The 8,342-nt window shown below is 38.7% G+C and overlaps 2 protein-coding genes across 2 annotated transcripts in view; one reads left to right on the forward strand and one right to left on the reverse strand.

The window, feature by feature from the left end:
* Nucleotides 1–8,342, forward strand: part of LOC119413748 — an 880,117-nt gene that overhangs the window by 532,010 nt on the left and 339,765 nt on the right. The window lies entirely within an intron of this gene.
* Nucleotides 1–8,342, reverse strand: part of fgf8a (fibroblast growth factor 8a) — a 19,043-nt gene that overhangs the window by 797 nt on the left and 9,904 nt on the right. The window lies entirely within an intron of this gene.

Consider the following 8,342-nt stretch of genomic DNA (forward strand, 5'->3'; position numbering starts at 1 on the left):
GGATGGATGGATGGATGGATGGATGGATGGATGGATGGATGGATGAAATAGTAATAATAATAACCCACAGATTGGATAAAATCTGGATTTAGCTCATAATCATGATTTAGTATCTGAAACTATGAAATATCTAATTGTTATGATATTTAAAATCTAACATATCTAATAAGTATGTCCTAACGAGTCTGCTAGCTTCCTTCCTTCGCACGTCATGATGTAAGCACATAAGAAACACTTTGTTTATTGGAAAGTAACAAATGTACAATCAATGTGTGGTACGACAGAGCTCCAGATGCCTTCAATGGAGCAGGGGCAGAAGCCTGGGAGCTTTGATCAAACCGTCACATGCTGGAAGACATTCTGGAATAAAAGAAACACACAACAACATGTAGCTGCAGATCAAAATATAGTGGAAAAACAGGAACAGCACATCTAGCATTGATGCTAATTAGCTGTCCTATTATTTCAGGGGCAATGGCGTCAGCCTCTTTTGTTTGTTCGAAATATGCTCCAAACTGATGGGACGAGTAACTTAAAATATGCTTAAAGTTAGAAAACACTCACCATCATCCTCCATTGATTTCAGCCGAGGTTTAGCTTCTCCCAGCATTGCTTCAGAGTTCACTGGTAGCCATGAGAATCCATCAGCTCCGACACCTCTTTAAACAGTTTTCATTGCGAGTCGCTCCTTTGAGCTCGCTCTGAATTTTGTTGTCAACCACCAAGCACAAAAACTCCTGCACTTCAGCATTAGACCACGGTGTTGTCATTATTGTTTTTTAAATCTGCAAAATAGGTCCAGTCACTCCTCCAAGTTCGAGTTATTGCAAATGGCGGATTGGGTTGTTGTGAACAGTTTCACAAACAACCAATGATTCCACCCCTAACCAATCAGTGACCGACAGTGCTCTGACATCACATTTTAAGGCCAGCTCGGTACGCTTGGAACCCCAGAGAAGTAGGTACTGAAAAAGGGGCCGATTCCATGAATAATTGCTAGTGGGAAAGCCTTGGAACCATGCAAAGCCGAGTCGAACTGCGCTGTGCTGGTATTAATGGAAAAAGGGTATTAGTTCACACCATGAGTCCAGTTTGGACTCCCTTACATTGAAGTCAGAAGTGGACCTGGAGAAACCCATATATACCCCTATCAGACTCAATCTGGAAAGGGATCATTAAGAACATTTACTCATCTTCAATTTGACAAGTTGTCCAAGATCAAAGCTGACCTGGACCCCGCATGCAATTGTTGCAAACAAACCCCAGCTACACTCTTACATGCATTATGGACCTGTCCCAAACTGCAGACTTTTTGGCAATCTATTTTGACACTTTCTCTGGTATATTTGGCAAAACTGTACACCCATCACCACTCATCTCAGATTTGGGGTTGTACCTGTGGATACGTCCTTAAGCAAATTGCAAGAAGGATGTGATTGCCTTTGGCTTTCTTCTGGCCAGGAGGCTAATTTTGTGCAATTGGATGGACCCACACCCCCCAGCATATGTACATTGGCTAAGAGAAGCGATGTATCATATCCATTTAGGAAAAAATTGATCAACCCTGAAGGGTTCTGTAAAAAGATTTTGGGACACTTTTATATTGTATGTAGAAAACATGTCAGTATCTGTTTAATTTGTTTATGTATGTTTGACTGATCCAGTGTGAGGGGGGTTGGGGAGTGGGAGGGTTTTTTGTTCTTTTGTGTTCTCTTTTTATTTTATTTTCGTATGTTAAAAATCAATTAAAAAATTTTGATTTAAAAAAACGTATCAAGCTAACATTTATGACTAATATAAACTGTATGGCAAGAAAGTGTTATGATAAAGCTACACTAGAAATACATGAATTTCTACTGATTGGGGATGAGACATCCACCCCCTACCCCCCAACGTGTAATGATATTGTCATGGCCTCAGACAATGGACTAGTGTCTATACTAGTCCTGTTAGACCTCAGTGCTGCATTTGATACAGTTGATCACAATATTTTACTACAGAGGCTTGAATATGTTATTGGGATTACAGGAACAACTCTAAAATGGTTTAAATCATATTTATTTGATAGATTCCAGTTTGTAAATATAATCTGGCAGACAAACTGACCACATTTCTTCACTATGCTACTGTCTTTACTTACTCTGCTCAACTTGTTTTGTATTTGTAATTATTTATATTCTTATATTTCTATATGTGTTACTACAGAAGACAACTTCATTAGAAAGTTATGTTAGTGTTTTTTTTTCCCTGTTCCCAATTTGAAGATGGTCCAAATCACCATTTGTCTGTGTTTCTGCAGAAAAACGGACAGGGTCGCGACTGTATCTTCACAGAGATTGTTCTGGAAAACAACTACACCGCGCTGAGGAATGCTCATTACGATGGCTGGTACATGGCCTTCACCCGGCGTGGGCGGCCGCGGAAGGGCTCACGAACACGCCAGCACCAGCGTGAAGTCCATTTTATGAAGAGGTTGCCAAAGGGGCAGCAGCCTGCTCACCCAAGCCAACATCGACCTTTTGATTTCATCCACTACCTGTTCAGTCAAAGGACGAAACGTACACGATACTCGTCGGAGCACTGAGGGGATAAGGCAAGGAGAAAGAAACCGAGAGAGGAAAGAGAAAATTAACTATTGACTCAATTATCATCAAATTACACACTTCTGTACAAGAAAGGATAGATTAGAGACATTTTCATGGTATATCCTATAACTTAGCTTATTTTTTATGTTTTTTAAGTAAAGAAAAATGCAGGAAATCTATTTTTGTACTCCAGACTTTTAGTACTGATAAGTAAACAATATCAAAACATATATAAATATATATATATATATATATATATATATATATATATATATATATATATATATATATATATATATATATATGCAGATGACTTGATGTCTGACTAGTTTTGAACCTCTCTGTAGAGTGCATTATTTTGTTATTGCACGTTCTTTTAACAGTCATTTTTTGACTCAACTGCTGCTCAAGGAGACTTGAAGGGCCCTGATTGACCGTATTGCCAGGGAAGGCTGCGTTCAGAGATGCACACTGTCACACACTGCACTGCAGAGCCCTGGAAGCAGCAGCAAACCTTTCAGCAACACTGTAGTGGTACAGCTGCTATGTCTAAGCTTTGTGCCAGAGCTTTAATAGCACCTGACTGAACAATGTGGCAGCTATGTTTTATTATAATTGCAAGTTTTCTGGTCCAACTGTAGTGACTTTTTGTGTACAAAATATGTTTAAGTGTAAGGAATCCCTCACCCTCTATCCCTTATCGTTTACATCAAGGTTCATGCTCTGTAATCCAGGTTAAAAAAAATCCAACAATGTTCAGTCAGGTCATCTGGACAGTTTTTTTTTTTTATTGAGAGACATTGAGAAGCAACTGATGAAGCCCTTGGGATGGAGTGCGAAACATTTCTCAACATCTCTAATCTCTCAACGTCCAGATGATGTGACTGAACATAGTAGAATTTTTTTTTACCTGGATTGCTGAGCATGAACCTTTATGTCTTGCATCACTTTGGCTGTGGCTGCCTGCCTGGGAGGAGTTGATGGGGCAGAGGACGACCCCCAGAAACCATCTTGACACCAGCAAGCTGGCTGGTCCACTGTAGGAGTGTACTGTTAGTGAGGAAAACAGTTTGTTTGTGACTCCTCAGACTCATAAAGCCCTTCGGATGGAGGGCGAAACGTCTCAACAAAAAAAAAAAAGGAAACTGCAGATGACGTTGTCTTTTACATTTGTGTTTTTTTCCTGTTTTTTCCATAAATATATAAATATATTTTTATTTGAGGATGTATGTAATATTTTTTAATGATTGAATATTTATTTAAAAGTAATAAATGTACATTAGAATATTGATATTAAACTCTTGTTTGATACACACTTGCTTAAATCCCCTTTTGTGAAACTGAAAATGAACGTGCAAGTTTTCCTTATAGGTTTTGTTTATGCTTTGCTTTGGTTAAATTCATTTTTGTTGACAAATCAACAGTTTAGCCAAACCTGTAACAAGTTTGTACGTTACCCCTACAATTTAAAAATTTACTTGTTCTTTCTCCCTTTCATTCACATGCATATATTCACTCACTTATACTGACTTTTATTCCTTGGTGCTCCAGAGAACACCTCCACCTCCCCAAGCTCTCTTCCACCTGCTCTCTCCTCACTACAGGTAACCGTGTTGAATGTAAACTTCATAGTCCACACGGACCCTTGCCTTCCTTCAACTTCTGACCATCACCACTGGAAACTGAAAGGGACTCAGTTGCTCCTTGATACAATTCCACCCCATCTTGACTAACCTGGGCTCTCTAATAAATGTGCTTTGTTTGTTTTCTATGAGATGAATGTAATTAGTTTAAATGCAAAAGGATTTAAATTAATAATTTTTATGGTGGACGCCCTTCCACCGAGCTACCACAGCCTTCTGTCTGGAGCAGGGAGCTGTCGGTGCCCAGGGAAGCAGATGGTGGGGGTTAAGGGTCTTGCTCAAGTGAAGTAACTTCAAACTGATCAGAATGTCGCACTCAGAACAAAGAAACTGGGACACCACCTTGGAGCCAGTCCAGCAAGTACCTGGTGCCCAAGCCTTGCCTCTTTGGGCCACTCAACCTGTAAAAGCCAAAAGATGCTGCCTTCATATGGGAAGAAGTTGAGATCAAAAGCATTATGGGCTGGGTGAAAAGGAACTTTAAGACTCAAGTCTGCAGATTGTCAGTATTACGGGTACATGCTGATTGCTGACTCCTAGGACATGGCATGCATGTAAGTTTGAGGGCGGGAAAGGAAACTGATGAGGATGTCAACTAGATATTGTCACCTCAAAGCACAATGCTGGCTTTGGATGTCAACAACTGGAGAGGAGTTAAAGTCGGTTTTACTCTGAAGTTGCCTTTGGGGAGAGGCATCAGGCAGATGTGGGAATAATCACAAACTCTTAAACCTGTGTGGAAAACAAGGTTGCCTCTCCACAGTTTTAAGCTGCAAGAAATAAGGTTCTGACTTGTTTGTTTTGATGAAATAACAGTTCAGATTATTTAAAATTCTTGGAGTCTGTGGATGGTTTTTGGAAAGAGAATCATTTTTGAAATTAGATGGACCATCTGAGGGTCTTTAATACTTATGTAAGCAATGCTGGAGAAAAGTGATTGTGAGGAATGTTCTCTCTGACCTGAATCCAAGTGACTGTTGAACTTCTGTGCATGGTATGGGTTGTCCAGAATAAACGTATGAGCACAGATGACAAGGTGAAGTGATAGTGTTCAGCTTTCCTCTCTTCAGGAGTCTCCACAGCGAGTCATCCTCCTCCATCTCACTCTGTCCTCACTCCAACTACCTCATCTCCTCTCTTAACTGCATCCATAGATCTCCTCTTTGGCCTTCCTCAATTCAATTCAGTTTATTTATATAGCACCAAGTCACAACATAAGTTATCTCAGGGCACTGTACAAAAACATTCACATACATTATAAATGTTATTTATTAAAGTTCTCTATCTAAGGAAGACAGCAGATTGTGTTGAGTCTTCACTTCGTTGCAGTCTCCCATCCTGAGCAAGCACAAAGGCAACAGTGGAAAGGAAAACCTCCCTCATAACAGGAAGAAACCTCCAGCAGAACCAGGCTCAGGACAAGTGGCCATCTTTGAACAGCTGGGTTTGAGAGGACAGGAAGGAGAAACGGACACAGAACGGCAGGTCCAGAATGGAGGTGAGCAGGTCCTCACTAGGAGGAAAGATTTTTTTAAAAAAGCACGTCAGGATAGAAACAATTACAAATACAAATGATTCATTTGTATTCATTTATAACTACCAGTATTCATTTGATGAAATGAGGTTGATTTGTTGTAAAAGTATGTCTAAGCCTATAGCAGCATAACTAAGCGATATGTCAGGAAACCCAAGCCGATCCTAACTATAGAATTTATCAGAAAGGAAAGACTTGAGCCTATTTTTAAAAATGGACAATGTGTCAGTCTCACAACAGAAACTGGAAGTTGGTTCCACAAGAGAGGAGCCTGATATCTGAAAGATCTGCTTCTCATTCTGCTTCTGGAAACATAGGAACCACAAGTAAACCTGCAGTCTGAGAGCAAAGTGGCCTGTTAGAATAAGAGCTGTAATATAAGATGGAGCTAGGTTGTTGAGAGCTTTGTATGTTAGAAGTAAGATCTTGAATTATATTCTGAATTTAACAGGGAGCCAATGGAGAAGAAAAAAAAAGGTTTTGGTATTAACTGTCCAGAACCAGCACCTTTTAAATGAGCACAGCTTTGGGTTTCTCACTTGAAACCTGACCACTGAAAGCTTAAAGGAAGGATATTCTCAGTCTGATCCCAACAGGGATAACAAGGTCATTTGAAGTCACAAAGAACCCCCACCACAAACACCTCTTTGGCAGATAGGAGCATGTCAGTGTCAGGAGGCTTTGGTGCTGTGAGGATGATACTGCTGTTTGTTTATAGGATTTAGTTTCTTTTAGAAACAGCCACTCTGTATCTAAATGGTTACTCTTTACTTTTTTTAAGAAGCCTTTTATTTGAACTAGAAAATGCCAGTATGTTCAGGCTTGTGTGAAAACACTTTATTGACTTGCCATTACTTGTACATCATTGAGAAGTTAGCACGATCATCCACTGACATGAGTTTTGGGATTGAGAACTGGTCAATGCATCATTAGAAGAACAAGCAACAAATAAGAGATGACCTATTGGTGTTTTGTACCTACAATATTGTTTCTTTGGTTGAGAAATTACATATTGGTGGAATATTGAATATAAAACAAATCTGTGCATGTAGCAAAATGTAACCATTGTATGATTTGTATTAAAACAAAACACATTTTTATAATAAGTGAAAATTCTGGAGGTAGAAGCAATTTTCTTGTTTCATAGTTCGAGTTCACATCATATACAGGACACCAAAAATGGCCCAACTATATCACCCGCCAATTTAAATTTGTACCTGCATTGTTTTTGCTCTAAAATGAAAAACACATCAAAATTACAGTATTTTTTATGCTCTGTTTATGTAGATAGCATCTGCTTTAAAGACAAGTATCACTAATGAAAACATACACTTTAAAAACTAATTTTAAATTGTAATGGTATACACAAATCACAAAAGCTTTTCAGATTCTGCAAGGCATTTTATATTTGTTTCATATTCACTTACTGACAAGTGCTTTTCTGTGATTTACTTTTTTTTTTTTTTAATCTGACTCTTAGATCAGTACGCATTAAGACAAGAATTGTAACTGTACGACAGGAAACTTCATAAAGTTGTTACAGATATTAGTCTGTGTACTGAGGTACATGCTGCACTGTAGCCATTTCTACTGGTGCTGGGGTTTGCACAGGAATCACTTTATACATATACTGTACACGCCGCCGTATGTCGTATCAGTCCAAATATGTCTAATAAAGTGGAAAAAACATAATTTTGTTGCTTTGTCGTATATGTCGTATCTATTATGCATCACCACTGACCACCTGGAAATGTGGGCCAGTGTTGTGTGCCACAAATCGATTGGCTGCCAAATGGAGGCTGCGGGAGGGTGCACGGGAGGACTTTAATAAGAATTTAACAAGATTAACATTTAAAAACATTTATTTGTTTGCTCGACATTATAGTAAAGGTGTGTCTCATTTGAACTTTTCCTTAATAAATGCACTTTAATGGTCAAATCAGCTGCATTTCACCTGGGCGGTGCAGTGAAATGCAGCTGATTTGACGTTTACTCCAGGAGATCTGGAGCAAGACGAAGGTGGCTTGGTATGGCAAGCCAAGTGACTCATTAATAGCCACTTTTACCTATTAATGAGACACTTGGCTTGCCATTTTAGTCAAGCGCCATCTAGTGGCTGAAAATGGTAGTGTTCAATATTTTCTATGTCAGAATGAATGAAATTGTCAGATCTCAACCAAAAATTGAGTTATAAATATGAGGAAAAAAAATTATATTAGTCGCTTCGATGCATAAGTCGCAGGGCATGCTAATTTATGCAAAAAGGTGCGACTTATACTGCAAAAAATATGATAATCTGATGTTGTGCTGTGGTGCCAGAGTGCTTTTGACCAATGTTGGTTATCTGAAATTACCGGTAATCTGTTTTAATGTTTCCTAACAAAAGGAAGAAAGCCTGCTAAACACTGCTGGTTTCAATTTAAACAACTGTTACTCTATCTATCTATCTATCTATCTATCTATCTATCTATCTATCTATCTATCTATCTATCTATCTATCTATCTATCTATCTATCTATCTATCTATCTATCTATCTATCTATCTATCTATCTATCTATCTATCTATCTATCTATCTATC

Source organism: Nematolebias whitei, chromosome 1 (genome assembly GCF_014905685.2).
Source record: "Nematolebias whitei isolate Nwh7 chromosome 1, NemWhi1, whole genome shotgun sequence".
Lineage (NCBI taxonomy): Eukaryota > Metazoa > Chordata > Actinopteri > Cyprinodontiformes > Rivulidae > Nematolebias > Nematolebias whitei.